Source organism: Dysidea avara, chromosome 15 (assembly GCF_963678975.1).
Source record: "Dysidea avara chromosome 15, odDysAvar1.4, whole genome shotgun sequence".
Classification (NCBI taxonomy): Eukaryota; Metazoa; Porifera; class Demospongiae; order Dictyoceratida; family Dysideidae; genus Dysidea; species Dysidea avara.
In genome coordinates this window covers 8912953-8931387 of record NC_089286.1, presented here as the reverse complement: position 1 = coordinate 8931387, position 18435 = coordinate 8912953, and the positions used below count along the sequence as shown (strand labels likewise).

At 39.3% G+C, this 18435-nt stretch overlaps 1 protein-coding gene and 1 long non-coding RNA gene across 6 annotated transcripts in view; one reads left to right on the top strand and one right to left on the bottom strand.

Annotated features, from left to right (window-relative positions):
* LOC136246140 (tetratricopeptide repeat protein 28-like) overlaps positions 1 to 12308 on the bottom strand; it is a 30234-nt gene extending 17926 nt beyond the window's left edge. For 3 of the 5 annotated variants that reach the window (XR_010696256.1, XM_066037600.1, XM_066037599.1), the window contains exon 1: positions 12049 to 12218. The gene's annotated coding sequence lies outside the window, so the exon portion shown is untranslated. The other 2 variants (XR_010696257.1, XM_066037598.1) reach the window with 2 other exon arrangements.
* LOC136245651 (uncharacterized) overlaps positions 1 to 18435 on the top strand; it is a 213321-nt gene that overhangs the window by 32670 nt on the left and 162216 nt on the right. The gene's annotated exons all lie outside the window — the stretch shown is intronic.

Here is an 18435-nt window from a genome sequence, read left to right as displayed (position 1 = left end):
TTTTTACTGTGGACACTCCCTCCACCTTCAGCACTCCACATTCCAAATTTGAGCGAAATCGCTTCAAGCGTTCCCGAGATATGCGACTTCAAAATTTGGCTTAGTTTCTTCATTTTTTTTTCTTCTTATTTTTCTTCCTCTTTTCGCACACTTACAAAAACTGCTATAAAACGCGAACGCCATATCCGATCGCCTTGAAATTGGCACACAGAAGGGGGGTATAAAGGCGCATCTCTGTACCAACTTTGGCTGGAATACGATAAACAGGAAAAGAGTTATGAGCGATTATTCACGAAAAATAACACCGATATGTTGTCACGCCTACAGGGTAAACCGCGTATGGGAAGAAGCTGAAAATCGGTGGGTGAATAGGTTAACTATTGAACCTCAAACCGTTTGTGGTTTGAAAGAAATCGAGCTAAAAACCAGGAAGATACAACGAAAAAACCAACAGTGTGTAACAATTATGCAATCGAGATTAGCTAATAAAAAAACGACTGCTTGCCACGCCTACCAGGTAAACCGCTTAGGGTAATGCTTTGAAAATCGCTGTACAGATGGAGTTATCATCTTAGAAAGGCTCTTCAATGGTGTAGAAGAATCAGACTTAAAGCCACGGAGTTATAACACGAAATCCAACTTGGTGCAGCAAGTGCGAGATCGAGATACTCTAATAGAGCAGTCATCCTAATAGAGCAGTCATCCTAATAGAGCAGTCACCCTGAAGAGAATTCAAGAGATCAGCTAGAAACAAGTAACCTGTATAGAGATCAGCTACAAACAATTCACCCTGTAGAGAGATCAGCTAGAAGAAGTTACCTTGTAGGGAATTCATGCAACTATAGAAAGAGATAATTCAGCTAGAAGAAATCACCTTGTAGAGTTCAGCTACAAAGAAACCACAATTTAGAGAGTTCAGCTACAAACAAATCACCCTGCAGAGAGATCAGCTAGAAGAAGTTAACTTGTAGAGAGTTCAGCTACAAAGAAACCATCATGTAGAGAGTTCAGCTGCAAACGAATCACCTGTAGAGAGTTCAGCTACAAAGAAATCTCCCTGTAGAGAGATCAGCTAGGAGAAGTTTCCTTGTAGAGAGTTCAGTTACAAAGAAACCACCATGTAGAGAATTCGTTTACAAACTAGTGACTCTGTAGAGACATCAGCTAGAAGAAGTTACCTTGTAAAGAGTTCAGCTACAAAGAAACCATTCTGTAAAGAGCTCAGCTGCAAACAAATCACCTGTTCAGAATTCAGCTACAAATAAATCACCCTGTAGAGAGATCAGCTAGAAGAAGTTACCTTGTTGATAGTTCAGCTACAAACAAATCACCCTGTAGAGAGATCAGCTAGAAGAAGTTACCTTGTAGAGAGTTCAGCTACAGAGAAACCATCATGTGGAGAGTTCAGCTGCAAACAAATCACCTGTACAGAATTCAGCTACAAACAAATCTCCCTGTAGAGAGATCAGCTAGAAGAAGTCATCTTGTAGAGAGTTCAGTTACAAAGAAACCACCATGTAGAGAATTCGTTTACAAACTAGTGACCCTGTAGAGACATCAGCTAGAAGAAGTTACCTTGTAAAGAGTTCAGCTACAAAGAAACCATTCTGTAAAGAGCTCAGCTGCAAAAAAATCACCTTTACAGAATTCCACTACAAACAAATCACCCTATAGAAAGATCAGCTAGAAGAAGTTACCTCGTAGAGAGTTCAGTTACACAGAAACCACCATGTAGAGAATTCATTTACAAACTAGTGACCCTGTAGAGACATCAGCTAGAAGAAATTACCTTGTAAAGAGTTCAGCTACATAGAAACCATTCTGTAAAGAGCTCAGCTGCAAACAAATCACCTGTACAGAATTCAGCTACAAACAAATCACCCTGTAGAGAGATCGGCTAGAAGAAGTTACCTTGTAGAGAGTTCAGCTACAGAGAAACCATCATGTGGAGAGTTCAGCTGCAAACAAATCACCTGTAGAGAGTTCAGCTACAAACCAATCTCCCTGTAGAGAGATCAGCTAGAAGAAGTTTTCTTGTAGAGAGTTCAGCCACAAACAAATCACCCTGTAGAAAGATCAGCTAGAAGAAGTTACCTTGTAGAGAGTTCAGTTACAAAGAAACCATCATGCAGAGAATTCGTTAACAAACTAGTGACCCTGTAGAGACATCAGCTAGAAGAAGTTATCTTGTAAAGAGTTCAGCTACAAAGAAACCATTCTGTAAAGAGCTCAGCTGCAAAAAAATCACCTTTACAGAATTCCACTACAAACAAATCACCCTATAGAAAGATCAGCTAGAAGAAGTTACCTCGTAGAGAGTTCAGTTACAAAGAAACCACCATTAGAGAATTCATTTACAAACTAGTGACCCTGTAGAGACATCAGCTAGAAGAAATTACCTTGTAAAGAGTTCAGCTACATAGAAACCATTCTGTAAAGAGCTCAGCTGCAAACAAATCACCTGTTCAGAATTCAGCTACAAACAAATCACCCTGTAGAGAGATCAGCTAGAAGAAGTTACCTTGTAGAGAGTTCAGCTACAAAGAAACCATCATGTGGAGAGTTCAGCTGCAAACAAATCACCTGTAGAGAGTTCAGCTACAAACCAATCTCCCTGTAGAGAGATCAGCTAGAAGAAGTTTTCTTGTAGAGAGTTCAGCCACAAACAAATCACCCTGTAGAAAGATCAGCTAGAAGAAGTTACCTTGTAGAGAGTTCAGTTACAAAGAAACCACCATGTAGAAAGTTCAGCTACAAACTAGTGACCTTGTGGAGACATCAGCTAGAAGAAACTACCTTGTAGAGAGCTCAGCTACAAAGAAACCATTCTGTAAAGAGCTCAGCTGCAAACAAATCACCTGTACAGAATTCAGCTACAAACAAATCACCCTGTAGAAAGATCAGCTAGAAGAAGTCACCTTGTAGAGAGTTCAGCTACAACGAAACCACCATGTAGGGAGTTCAGCTAGAAGAAGTTACCTAGTAGAGAGTTCAGCTACAAAGAAACCATCATGAAGAGAGTTCAGCTACAAACAAATCTCCCTGTAGAGAGTTTAGTTAGAAGAAGTTACCTTGTAGAGAGTTCAGCTACAAAGAAACCATTCTGTAAAGAGCTCAGCTGCAAACAAATCACCTGTACAGAATTCAGCTACAAACAAATCACCCTGTAGAAAGATCAGCTAGAAGAAGTCACCTTGTAGAGAGTTCAGCTACAACGAAACCACCATGTAGGGAGTTCAGCTAGAAGAAGTTACCTAGTAGAGAGTTCAGCTACAAAGAAACCATCATGAAGAGAGTTCAGCTACAAACAAATCTCCCTGAAAGAGTTTAGTTAGAAGAAGTTACCTTGTAGAGAGTTCAGCTACAAAGAAACCATTCTGTAAAGAGCTCAGCTGCAAACAAATCACCTGTACAGAATTCAGCTACAAACAAATCACCCTGTAGAAAGATCAGCTAGAAGAAGTCACCTTGTAGAGAGTTCAGCTACAAAGAAACCACCATGTAGGGAGTTCAGCTAGAAGAAGTTACCTTGTAGAGAGTTCAGCTACAAAGAAACCGTAAAGAGCTCAGCTGCAAACAAATCACCTGTACAGAATTCAGCTACAAACAAATCACCCTGTAGAGAGATCAGCTAGAAGAAGTTACCTTGTAGATAGTTCAGCTACAAACAAATCTCCCTGTAGAGAGATCAGCTAGAAGAAATTATCTTGTAGAGAGTTCAGCTACAAAGAAACCATCATGTACAGAGTTCAGCTGCAAAGAAATCACCACTGCCCAAATTTCAAGGCAATAGCTCTTTCCAATCTGAAGTTATCAATTGTCAAAGTTGGAAAATTGGATGTGTGGAAGGCCCCTTTCCGCAAATCTGGTCACATATGTATTATATGTGACCGGATTTACGAAAAAGGGTCTTCCACACACATCCAATTCTATGAACTTGAATGACCATACCTTTGTGCTCAAAGAAGATACTAACCTGAAATTTTGTTCGTGTATTAACCTATGTTGTTACTCATCACTGTCCAAATTTCAAGGCGCAATACTATTTTCCTATCTGACATTATGAACTGCCAAAGTTCGTAAATTGGATGTGTGTGGAAGACCCCTTTTCGCAAATCCGGTCACATATATATAATTTGTACATTTACTGATAAAATATTTAAAGTACATCTACTTCATCTTTTCTTCTTCCTGTAGTAAAGAAAAAAAACAGATTAAAAAAGTCCTAAAGCTGGCCATAGGCCGGCTTTGGGGTATACAAATACAAAAAGAAATGAAATCTAATCCAAAACAGCCAAGCTGTAAAAAAAGTGTGCGGCCCTCAGAAAGGCTATGGTGAAAAAAGATGTGAAATCCAAGGTGGTGGCCAAGAAATGGCTGTGATGGTAGGTTAATGGTAAAAATTTTAATAACGACAATTCAGGTGAATTTTGTGCCAATTGACCAAGCGGCACAATAATTCACCAGAATTGTTGTTATTAAAATTTTTACCATTAACCTACCATCACAGCCATTTCTTGGCCGCCACCTTGGATTTCACATCTTTTTTCACCATAGCCTTTCTGAGGGCCGCACACTTTTTTACAGCTTGGCTGTTTTGGATTAGATATATATATATCAAGACACACGGTAGTGTGTCGTGCGGCCCAAGAAGCCGGCGCGCAACACCCGTGAGTATATTGACAGGAAGAAAACGCAATTTTCGCACCTCCGTAGCTCTGTGCTGCCTTGATGAAACAAGACGATTTTTGCTGTGGACACTCCCTCCACCTTCAGCACTCCACATTCCAAATTTGAGCGAAATCGCTTCAAGCGTTCCCGAGATATGCGACTTCAAAAATTGGCTTAGTTTCTTCGTTTTTTTTTTCTTCTTATTTTTCTTCCTCTTTTCGCACACTTACAAAAACTGCTATAAAACACGAATGCCATATCCGATTGCCTTGAAATTTGGCACACTGAAGCGGGGTATAAAGGCGCATCTCTGTACCAACTTTGGCTAGGATACGATAAACAGAAAAAGAGTTATGATCGATTATTCACGTAAAATAACACCAATATGTTGTCATGCCTACAGAGTAAACCGCGTATGGGAAGAAGCTGAAAATCGGTGGGTGAATAGGTTAACTATTGAACCTAAAACCCTTTGTGGTTTGAAAGAAATCGAGCTAAAAAACAGGAAGATACAACGAAAAAACCAACAGTGTGTAACAATTATGCAATCGAGATTAGCTAATAAAAAACTATTACTTGCCACGCCTACCAGATAAACCGCTTGGGGTAATGCTTTGAAAATCGCTGTATGGATGGAGTAATCATCTTAGAAAGGCTCTTCAATGGTGTAGAATAATCAGACTTAAAGCCACGGAGTTATAACACGAAATCCAACTTGGTGCAGCAAGTGCGAGATCGAGATACTCTAATAGAGCAGTCATCCTAATAGATGTAGAGAGATCAATAGAAGAAGTTACTGTGTAGATAGTTCAGCTACAAAGAAACCATCATGTAGAGAAATCAGCTACAAAAAAATCACCTGTAGAGAGTTCAACTACAAACAAATCTCCCTGTAGAGAGATCAGCTAGAAGAAATTATCTTGTAGTGAGTTCATCTACAAACAAATCACCCGCAGTCACCCTGAAGAGAATTCAAGAGATCAGCTAGAAACAGGTAACCTGTATAGAGATCGGCTACAAACAATTCACCCTGTAGAGTAATCAGCTACAAACAATTCACCCTGTAGAGAGATCAGCTAGAAGAAGTTACCTTGCAGGGAGTTCATGCAACTATGGAAAGAGATAGTTCAGCTAGAAGAAATCACCTTGTAGAGTTCAACTGCAAAGAAACTACCATGTAGAGAGTTCAACTACAAACAAATCGCCCTGTAGAAAGATCAGCTAAAAGGAGTCACCTTGTAGAGAGTTCAGTTACAAAGAAACCTTCATGTAGAGAGTTCAGCTGCAAACAAATCTCCCTGTAGAGAGATCAGCTAGAAGAAGTTACCTTGTAGAGAGTTCAGCTACAAACAAATCATCCTGTAGAAAGATCAGCTAGAAGAAGTTACCTTGTAGAGGGTTCAGCTACAAAGAAACCATCATGTAGAGAGTTCAGCTGCAAACAAATCACCTGTAGAAAGATCAGCTAGAAGAAGTCACCTTGTAGAGAGTTCAGTTACAAAGAAACCACCACGTAGAGAGTTCAGCTACAAACTAGTGACCTTGTAGAGACATCAGTTACCTTGTAGAGAGTCCAGCTACAAAGAAACCATCATGTAGAGAGTTCAGCTGCAAACAAATCACCTGTAGAGAGTTCAGCTACAAACAAATCACCCTGGAGAAAGATCAGCTAGAAGAAGTCACGTTGTAGAGAGTTCAGCTACAAAGAACCATCATGTAGAGAGTTCAGCTGCAAAGAAATCACCTGTAGAGAGTTCAGCTACAAACAAATCTCCCTGTAGAGAGATCAGCTAGAAGAAGTTTCCTTGTAGATAGTTCAGCTACAAACAAATCACCCTGTAGAAAGATCAGCTAGAAGAAGTTACCTTGTGGAGAGTTCAGCTACAAAGAAACCATCATGTAGAGAGTTCAGCTGCAAACAAATCACCTGTAGAGAGTTCAGCTACAAACAAATCTCCCTGTAGAGAGATCAGCTAGAAGAAATTACCTTGTAGAGAGTTCAGTTACAAAGAAACCATCATGTAGAGAGTTCAGCTGCAAATAAATCACCTGTAGAGAGTTCAGCTACAAACAAATCACCCTGTAGAAAGATCAGCTAGAAGAAGTCACCTTGTAGAGAGTTCAGCTACATAGAACCATCATGTAGAGAGATCAGCTGCAAACAAATCACCTGTAGAGAGTTCAGCTACAAACAAATCTCCCTGTAGAGAGATCAGCTAGAAGAAGTTTCCTTGTAGATAGTTCAGCTACAAACAAATCACCCTGTAGAAAGATCAGCTAGAAGGAAGTTACCTTGTGGAGAGTTCAGCTACAAAGAAACCATCATGTAGAGAGTTCAGCTGCAAACAAATCACCTGTAGAGAGTTCAGCTACAAACAAATCACCCTGTAGAAAGATCAGCTAGAAGAAGTCACCTTGTAGAGAGTTCAGCTACAAAGAACCATCATGTAGAGAGATCAGCTGCAAACAAATCACCTGTAGAGAGTTTAGCTACAAACAAATCTCCCTGTAGAGAGATCAGCTAGAAGAAGTTTCCTTGTAGATAGTTCAGCTACAAACAAATCACCCTGTAGAAAGATCAGCTAGAAGAAGTTACCTTGTAGAGAGTTCAGCTACAAAGAAACCATCATGTAGAGAGTTCAGCTGCAAACAAATCACCTGTAGAGAGTTCAGCTACAAACAAATCTCCCTGTAGAGAGATCAGCCAGAATAAGTTTCCTTGTAGAGAGTTCAGCTACAAACAAATCACCCTGTAGAAAGATCAGCTAGAAGAAGTTACCTTGTGGAGAGTTCAGCTATAAAAAAACCATCATGTAGAGAGTTCAGCTGCAAACAAATCACCTGTAGAGAGTTCAGCTACAAACAAATCTCCCTGTAGAGAGATCAGCTAGAAGAAAATACCTTGTAGAGAGTTCAGTTACAAAGAAACCACCATGTAGAGAGTTCAGCTGCAAAGAAATTACCTGCACAGAATTCAGCTACAAACAAATCACCCTGTAGAGAGATCAGCTAAAAGAAGTTACCTTGTAGATAGTTCAGCTACAAACAAATCACCCTGTAGATAGACCAGCTAGAAGAAGTTACCTTGTAGATTGTTCAGTTACAAACATTCACCCAGAGAGAGCAGCAAGAAGAAGTCACCTTGTAGAGTGTTCAGTTACAAAGAAACCACCATGGAGAGTTCTATGATAAATATATGTATTATATATATAATTTGTACATTTACTGATAAAATCAGAAATATTTAAAGTACATCTGCTTCACATTTTCTTCTTCCTGTAGTAAAGAAAAAAAGACAGGTTAAAAAAGTCCCAAAGCTGGCCATAGGCCGGCTTTGGGGTATACAAATACAAAAAGAAATGAAATCTAATCCAAAACAGCCAAGCTGTAAAAAAACAGTGCGGCCCTCAAAAAGGCTATGGTGAAAAAAGATGTGAAATCCAAGGTGGCGACCAAGAAATGGCTGTGATGGTAGGTTAATGGTAAAAATTTTAATATCGGCAATTTAGGTGAATTTTTTTGCCAAGACCAAGTGGCACAAAAATTCACTTGAATTGTCGTTATTAAATTTTTTACCATTAACCTACCATCACAGCCATTTCTTGGCCGCCACCTTGGATTTCACATCTTTTTTCACCATAGCCTTTTTGAGGGCCGCACTGTTTTTTTACAGCTTGGCTGTTTTGGATTAGATATATATATATTTAAAATTCCGTAGCAACTTTTTAAAAGCATTTCGGGTTGATCTGAAGGCTTGTTTGAGTACCTCTGCAATCAAAGTAGTCACTATGAAAAATACGGACGATTTCCGTTACGAAGGGAAGCCAACAAGTGCCACTACCAAATCAGTACTTTCTGCTGTCAGCAAATATGAATGGGACACAAAGGAGGACACTGGTAAGTCCATGAAGAATGCATTGCAGTATGCCAAAAGGCACCTCTTGTGCCAAAGCAATGTTGAACAGTAAAAAAATCAAGCCCGTACCCTTAATCGTTATCAAGTTATGCTTGTCTGAAGGCATCAGCCAGCCTGTCAGTAGAAAATTCCACTAAATATATATATACATATTTAAAATTCCGTAGCAACTTTTTAAAATCTTTGTAGTATAGAAGTAGTAATGGTGTGTGTTGTGTTAACGGTTGTAAATCTATCTAAGTTGTCACAAAAATAGCCAACCAGCAGTGGTGGCACAAACCATATGTGTTAATTGGCATGGGTAGTAATGTAAAGTTTGCATCAAGTGTAAGTGTAGTAGTATGATGTGGGAGCAAAACCTGCCGTGACTACAAAGCTGAAGAGACAGACTTTATACATACCACTGATATATCCCTTCTCACTATTAGATATCAATTTATATGTTTAAACTCCATTAACATGTTTAGCATGTTGGATTACTAAAGCCAAGTAGCCACTGTAAGCTATATTCCCATTACCTGACTCTTTCTTCTTGAAATTCCGGAGCGACTTTCTAACCAGTGACCCAAATGTCTCTTCACAGGAGCACTTCACTATTTTCTGTTTTAACGATGACTACACCTCGTTTCAAAGATTCGTGAAGCTGTGGTGTCAGTTTCATCTGCCATGTGAGTTCACATGAGCCGATCATGTGGTTTTTATTTTTTTTAGAAAAGGGAAATTGTTGACCCACTGCATCCAAGAAACATAAAATTAATTTGTGATGGCCTAATAGCTTTACAAGATAAAGATGACAATTATTTTTAGAGGCACCTATCGCAGAAAGATGGCAGTTTCAAGTAATAATTAAAGTATTATTGCTGTAAACAAAGATAAAAGTAAGTGTTTTGTCATAAAATCCTCTAATAAATATTTCTTTGACAAATAAACCAATTTTATTAACTTGTCAGCAGTTCTCAGTCCATTGAGTCCCCCGCCCTGCACTAGCTGCTTCTCTTGTTCACTTCATCATTATCCTAGCATGCTTTCCTTGTGTTTCTTTACATGATGTGTCACATATAAGTGCTACTAATACCATGTAAACAAAGTGAGTAATCTTGTGTTAAGCTAGATAACTTGATGAACTTCTAAATGAATCATACAGCACAATAGTACTGTATAGTAGGGACCACAAAGGAGTAGGTGTGGCCCACGAAATAACATCACTCAAAAATCAGCCTCAATTTTCCCTGATGACGATGAGGCAGTATTGGTTAAGCAAAACTAAGCCCAAACAAGCCTTCAGATCAACCCGAAATGCTTGAGCAGAGTGGGGGCTAGCCAAACATAAAATAAATAATAAAAAAATCCAGAGCATCCAGCCCCAGGACACCCTTGGAAAAACCTGGTGCCTTTTTTTTTTTAACCACTCAGGAAAAAACCAAAAACTGCTCACTCTGCTGTGTATGCATAAAATTCAATTGTCATACAACTGCCACCAATTACAGATGCCATCTATCTGAGACCACAGCTAAGGAAAATACAATGGGTGGGGGGGAAGGGATCCAACCTGTTCACACACGTGGCCTAGAGTGAATTAATACACACCACACAGCATTATATATACCATGCATCGCATGACACTACTACCATATTCACGTGGGAGCTTATTTTCTTGCTAATTCACTGCTAGAAAATACATCTGATCCAGGTATAGTGTGGCAGCTACTTGCTCCATATGTACATATTCTGGTTGACCCTACAGCCCAAACATGGCATATATACATGCAAAAGATAAGATGCACACTGACCATATAATTTATTGCAGCTATATAATTATGTTCTGCTGGGAGTCAATATACAGTATTATTATAAATCTACGTATGTATTTTAACATGCATGTGCCATTCTTTTTTTTTTTCGACCTGCCGGGTCACCCTTGAGGGTAAAATAATCCGAGAAACATAAGATTTATTTGGTATGGCCTTACTGTTAAAAACTTCAGTTGCATTTCAAAATGTCTACATAGTAAGATTTAACAGTGAAACATTGCCGGTGAGTCTACCATTAAGATGAAACTTCCCCTTTAGAAGTCTTAGATCCGTGCTAGTCTCGCGTGGCCAGACCGCTTTTTTCCGTATATTGGGTGGGGAAAAAAGGGTCTGGTGCAACTCCAATAGCTGTTTACTTCTGAGCCGTCCCCACATTCCGGGGACGCTAATTGAATAACATTGGTCACAAAGGAGGTGCCATGACGTCAGTAAGTTAACTAGAGATCTTTTATCCTTTAAACGAATCTTAATTTGCTCCGATATCTCTTTATTAGCGTCTTGAAAGTTAATCCTCATCGTGTAACAAGACTCACAACCGGAGCAGGAGTGTAGGAATACTTCATAGTTTTACTGACGTCATGGCACCTCCTTTGTGACCAATGTTATTCAATTAGCATCCCCGGAATGTGGGGACGGCTCAGAAGTAAACAGCTATTGGAGTTGCACCAGACCCTTTTTTCCCCACCCAATATACGGAAAAAAGCGGTCTGGCCTCGCGAGACTAGATCCGTGCTTGTAGTGAACAGTGTTGATCACAGCAAATGTTTGGAAACGCTAATACAGTGGAACCTGTGTTACGGTCACCTGGATTAAGCGGTAACCTCTGCATAACGGCCATGGTCACGAGGTCCCAAATATTTTCCCATACAAATGTATGCATTGTGGTCTGCATTAAGCAGTCACCTGTCTAACGTCACCTGTCTAATGGCCAACCAACAATTTGCCTATGAATCACTGTATACATAACTTTCACCTTCGCATAGCGGTCGCTACCTTTTATGGCGGCTTGTTAAGCCAATTTCCTGGTACCATGGCACTGTTTCAATTAATGCGCAATTATCACACTTCCTGCCTTTCAATGAATACTATATAATCAATCAGGCTTTATTGCTTAAGCGTATTCAATAGCTATAACCAACATTCATAGACTCACCTTACCCTTTCTGTACTAAATATTTAGACTGTATTGCGGTTGGCGCGAGCCTCTTAATAATAATTACTCATTCATAGCCACTAAAATGCTGCTGACCACCTTATGCAGGTTTTCTCTATAACAGCCACCTGTATATAAAGGCCAGATATATCTGGTCCCAAGGTGACCGTTATAGACAGGTTCCACTGTAGTTACGTTAACTTGATGATCTCCAGCAACGGAATTTCATTGATTCAGTAATAACTGTAATGTACCAGTAATTGCATACTGTGGTTTTAAATGATAATAATAAGTACTGAAATATATCGTCGCGCTATTAAGTCACCGGTCAAAGATCGAAAAAGGCTCTTAGTCACAGATCAAAGCGAAGTTTCAGCCGGTCAAGACTTTGACCGCGGTCGCAGATCTACCTACAGCGCGTACCTACGTGACGGTGACACACCCCCTTGATTAGCTACGAAAGGGCAAACAAGACAATGCTAATAATTAATACTCACCTTCCTTGTGAGTTCTCTTAAACAATGATAAACCCCTAAAACAATATCGACCAGGCTGGATTGATCCGATCTCCTCGTCCGATCTGTCTTCAGCGACTTCAGGTAGCTAACACATGTAACACCTGCTACGCAAAATTGACTTGAGCTGCACAACTGACCGCCGAGTCAGGAACATACCTCAGGCCTTAATATGGTAAACTTGAAATACGAGAATTTTCACCTGTACAACGTGTTTAACCAGAATGTTCTTAAAAAAATTTTTTTAAAAAGAATGTTCTAGCAGGTTCTGCTCGAGTACAAAGTTTAAAAAAAAATTAAGATGATGACGTCAGTTACATGTACAATGTAAATACAAGGGCTAGTCTCAGGGATATCAAGTTATTAAATAACTGGAGGCGCAAGACAAAAAAGTAAAATAAAATACTGTAGCTACTAAATACCTAAATCAACAGTTCAACAGATTTCCATGATCATATGCTACCTCGTATGCTACGCACCCAGGTGCGTAGATATAATATCTATGCCATGATGCATGCTGAAGCCCGAACATTACACCTGTATGAACAGAAGATGGCAACACAAGCTGCCTGCTGAAGTATACAACATATATATTGTACTCTTCAATAGATGGCACACATTGCTAAGTCTTGTAACAGTCACTGGCATTTCCTTGAAATGGTCTAGACAGCCAGCTTCAATTGTCACCAGATTGACCGAAAATCCAGCATGTTGAAGAGAGAGAATGAACCATAGCGAGCAGTAATAAACCATAGTGACCTTCTCTACAGTTCCTTGCAGCCAAAAGATGATGTTCAGTATTAATGACCATGGAGAGTTCTAATAGCACGGTGGAATTTGTGGAAACCAGCACGAGATCAGGTCTGCTGAGAGTAGATGTGATATGAGGTGGAATAGTACTTGGGGGACAAACAGTAGCCTGGTAGCCAGGAAGATCAGCATAAAGCTCATAACAAGATAGTAAATCCTTTTTAAAGTTCTGAACAAAAACTTGCAAAACAGAGTCATGAAACCTAAGTGCAATCAAACAACCAATTAAAACATGATTGGTTGTAGGATGAGTAGAGTGACAAAGGCTACAAACTAAACTAATGATTATATTCCAGCGAGCTAGATTCAATGGTGTGAATAAGGTGTCACGACCGACTCACAATAAGAAAGAAAGTCGCTTTTCAAGTAAAAGATATATCAGTTTTTTTTTTCACAGGGGATATTCTTGTTCTAGAGTAACTATATCCAGAAATTTATTCTGTACAGTCAATTTAACGATCCGAGAGTAGTATTCCAACAATCGACATGAGAGGAATGTAAACTGAGCCTTGGTCTTAAAAGTAGATGAACAGATGTTAGAAACTGATGCCTTAGCAGCAGAAAGTGCATCCTGAAAGTCAGTAGATAAAAGAGACTGTCCTCCTTTGTGTCCCATTCATCTTTGCAGACAGGGAAAGGTGTTGATTTAGCATGAGCACGTGATGGCTTCCCTAGCGATAGATGCTAAACAATAATGATTGTTTGAATCCATATAGATTTACATTATATAACTGAGTCAAATATATACCCAAACATGTTACCTGTAACAAAAATAGGTTCATAATAATCGAATTCAGTTTGGGCTTTATCATAAGAACTAGGTGTTCCAGCCAAAAACATCCCCCTAAACCAGCCTCAATTTCCCTTCATGACAACTTGGCAGTATTGGTTAGGCACAGCCAAGCCCAAAAATGTCTTCAGACCAATCCCAAATCCTTCCAAAAGTTTCTATGGAATTTGAAAAAATTCTATTTACAGAATTTATTCTGACTAACTGATGCCTTCAGGCAAGCATAAGGCTTGATTTCTCCACTGTTTGACATAGCTTCGTCCAGAGATGTGCCTTTTCACCAACTGCAGTATGTACAATATACACATCATGGACTTTCCTTGTTCCCAGTTCTTTTCGTGACAAGCAAGATGTTTAGTTAATCGTGATAACACATAAGTGGCTTCCTGCTAATAATTTATGCTGCTCGACTTTCTGTGCTGGTTGGTACATTTGTTTCTCATGTTTTTGAGTTCAACTGATTGCTCCAGATGATGGGTGTAGGATAAGAACTGGTTTTTAGCAAGAACAGGCATGTGCTGATTAGTTGGCACAGTTTAATTGCTGGCATTTCTTAATGCACTGTGTAGAAAAGGAAAGATCTAGCAAAACTTATGTTGTGAAGTAAAACCAGGTGAAAAGATGTAGAAGCCATTGAAAAACACAAACAGTAAAACAATTGGTAGACAAGAGGTCACATAAAGAAGAGCTATAAAAGAAGCGGATTTAACCAGAAGAGCCTCTTGAGCTTATTGAGGTTGGTTGCTGTTCATAGCTTTGTTAATATGGTGTCGCCCTGTTATAGAATTGCAGAAGAAGAAGATAGATCTTGAAGAAGAGCAGCTGGCTGAACTGACCTTTAGTTGAACAGACTTATTTATTTATTTTGTTATTGTCAATTGTCTATTTGTCAAAGATTTCATCTAAGGTCTTCTAAGTAAGCAACAAGATTCTGGTATGTAGCAGAGGATGGTTGAGGAAGAGAATCTACTGACCTTGGAAGCTCTTCAGAGAGATGTCCAGCAAGAGGCTGAGGAGTAGTTGATAGAGTTAAAGAGAGAAAAGGCAAGAGCAAAAATTGACTTTACTAGTGTAGGCATTGTTTGTTAGTATTAATACAGAGTGAAGAAGTTCCTGTATAGCAGAAATTAAATTTAAATAGGCTTGTGAGACATTAGATGAAGCTTTGGATAATGCTATGAATGTAATGGTAAGGTTGTCAGAAATTTACATGGTAAACAGAGACTGACTGAATATGGAGAAGGTGGACCAAGAGATAGAGAAGATCAAAACAGAATATAGTGAAGCGCAAAATCATGTGCAGGCAGCTTCAGATAAGCAGTAATCAAGCAGTGTAAGATTTGGGAAGATGGCAATAATAAAAGCCAGGAATCTAATACTGGAAAGTCTCTGAATGACACAGCTACACTTCAGTCTGGTAGTAGAACAGAGGGTACAGCATCAAACATACAGCAGCAGCTAGGTAAAGAGATTGCAAAGTCAAATTCCTATGTATCCACTTACTGAGGTTGGATGATGTAGAACTAGTCTCACTAGGCCGAGACATGTAGAAACAACTAAAGTGTGTTACCATTCCTGTATTTTTAGGTGACAAGAAAACTTACCATATAATTATTGGAAGGTTGCTTTTACAGCCTGTGTGGATCAGGCACCTTCCACAGCAGAATACAAGCTACTACAATTACGCCAATGTCTAACTGGAGAAGCTTTGAGAGCTATTTGGAATTAGGACATTTAGCCATAGCATATGAAGCTGCAAAGAAGGATTGTAAAGGAAATTTGGGGTCAAAGGAGGCAGATAGCTTTGTACTTAGAAGAGATTGACAACTTTAAACCAATTTATCCTGGAAACTCAAAGGATAGAAAGGTATATGCTGATCTTTTAGATGTTACTATTGTGAATTTAACCAGTCAGAGGAATTGAAACATGGTATGATGTATATGAAACTGCAAAAGAAGCTACCAGCTTCTCTGTTGGCTTCATATCACCACTAGGTATATGAAAATCACAAGATTGAATGTGTAAAAGTCTTAAAGAGTTGATAATACAAGAGATCGAATTTCAGGTTAAAGCTCTTGAAACTGTTCAAGAGGTATCGTATAGCAAATCAAAAAAAGCTGAATTCAATGCTGCAAGACAATTTCAAGAATATCCAAGAACTTTCTATGGAAGATCAAATACCAATTCTGAAACTTTTGGTGGCTTTTGTATACCAACAGATCATGTTGAGTTTCTCGTGGGGTGAAACTTCAAGCAATTAGATGTAGTAAAAAGGTGGGAATGTGCAAAACAATGTAAACTGTGTTTTCGTTGTCTAGGTGATAGTCATCTAGGGTAGCACTGCAATCATACAATAGTGTGTGGAATCAATGGCTGCAAAAAAGTCCACCATTGACTGCTGCATATAGGATGGACGTGTATTGGTGTGGTAGGGAATGGTATACATACTACTAATGTCAGCACACATTTTGCTCACTCATACCTTTCTACAGGTGTTGAAAACATAGAAAAGGTTAATGCATTGCTTCAAAGGTTCTGGGAAACAACGTTGAACCTACTGCTGACCCGGATGACCCACTGACCCGGATTAATTAAAGCGCGTGCGATAAGAACTATGTTTCGGCTAGTCTCGAGCGAGCGAGACTACCTTTTTGAGCGTTCGATTCGTGTTGAGTAAACAGGGGTGGATCCAGACGCAACTTAAGACCAAAAAAAAAAAAAAAAAAAAGGTCATCACCTACTAACAATGGCTACCCCTCACCATAGTCTAGGCATAGATACCCTCAGTTTCGTGCTACATACTGCACTTACTAATACATGGGCGTGGCTGAGCATATGTTTGTAACGCTATAAGTGGGCGTGGCTCACGAAAGAGCTACGCGATTGCGTTTATAAGTTTCCACGGCGTCAAACGAACAATTTCGTTTCTCACGTGGGTCAGACCCGGATGACCTGCCCCGAGCGAATTTTTTTTTGGACGAGGTTATGACTTAGAGAATTTCTAGCACCAGTAATTTTCCGTAAATTCTTTTCAGGCACGTGTACTCGAGTGTACTCCGGAACCAAACTGTGAACTTGGCCCCTTTCAGTCTACATGCACAGGATGGACTGTCGAATCGTGGATGATGGAATAGCAGCGATGATGTGCTCTGGAGAACTTTGCGATAACGTAAGTTCAATGTTTACTAGGCAGCGGGAAATTTGACAACTTATCAAAGCGGCTACAGTAAATTCCGCCACAGTACTAATAGTAATAATAGGTTATTAAACGGCACAGACTTTAACGTCAGCTCCATTTTGTACTATTGGGACAACCCTTCAGTTATAATAAGAAATCAGCTGCCACTTTAGTAAATTTCCCAGGGAAAGCCCCTTCAGCTAATGTAAAAGCTAATTAGCCAATTTCTGTATTATTAGCTACAAGACAGTGCTATAGGTACATGTAACAATTATTGTGTATCTACCTTAGGTAATATCATGGTACCTGAAGTTACTGTAAGCAGAAGCTACCAAAACATTAAAGTGTGCATCCTGTGCAGAAGGGTAAACACTGTGAGGTACTGTCACCGAAGCTTCAAACTGGGACGAGAAAGAGCAAAGTCATTAGAATGCAGACTTCAAAGGTGTTTTTATGCTTTACTGTACACACATATTAAAACTAAATGTCACATCTGTAAAAGCTATTGTCATTGTCACAGATGGAAGTACACTTTGAGATGTTTTTTATGTTTTGTGGTCACTATAGTGTGTAAGTATTATTGAGTAACCTGTGTTATATTAAATTATGCCCGCAATTAAAATCTGCACATGCCCGATAATTCAACAAATTGTTTACCATTGGTGTACAGTATCAACTATGAAAAAGTCATGTATACAATGATCTCTAAAGTTAGTAGTTTCACCATTTTCCAGCATTCTGCTACTTAAATTGATATTCTTGGATAGAGAATGTGACCTTTTTTGTACTGTTTGATTTTTACGCGAACTGTTAATGTGTAACGCTTTGCTTGCTTGCGAGCTTCTGCTACTTTTTTGGTGCGTGGACGTCCTTGTTGGGCTGGACCCCTGCCTTTTGTACCAAACTTCCGTCTACCTGTAGCTGTGGTTTGTACTTTAATAATTTTTCCTTTTCGAATCAAACCAGATTTCATAGACTTGGAAAATCCATCCTTTTCAGATCCAAAACTATGTAAAGCAGATGCTAGTCGAGCTTTGGATGGAAAAGAAGATAAAGTAGTAAAACGGCTTAGAAACTTTTCGATTCCACTGTTCAGTTGAGGATCATCAGCACAAAGACCATGCTTTAAAGCTTCGGCAATGTGGTCAATTGAACTGAATAACTGTGACCTTTTCTCTTCATCCTTGGTAGCATCATCGTACACTGTTTCTATTGGCTCGTCTTGTGCTCCTGCTCTAATAAGGTCCCAGCAGCTCTTTGAAAAATCTGGCTCATCTGGTTTGGGATTCGTTACTTCTTGATCTGGTGCACCATACATTTGTTGATGTAGAGATGAGTAAAAGAGATGTCTTTTTCAGCATCATCACCCAATGCAAGTATTGCAAAGTTTCTGCGGACTGAAGGATTAACAGTAGGAACAAAATTCAAAGAAACTGAGTGATGTTGTTTAACTATTGCTGCTTGATGTACACAAGGAGATCCATCCATACCTTGTGGGCATGAACAGGTACATAGATCCATATCAACATTGTATTGTATATCAGGATCAGATTTGCTGGTCACTACAAACAGTACATCTGAATTGTCTTG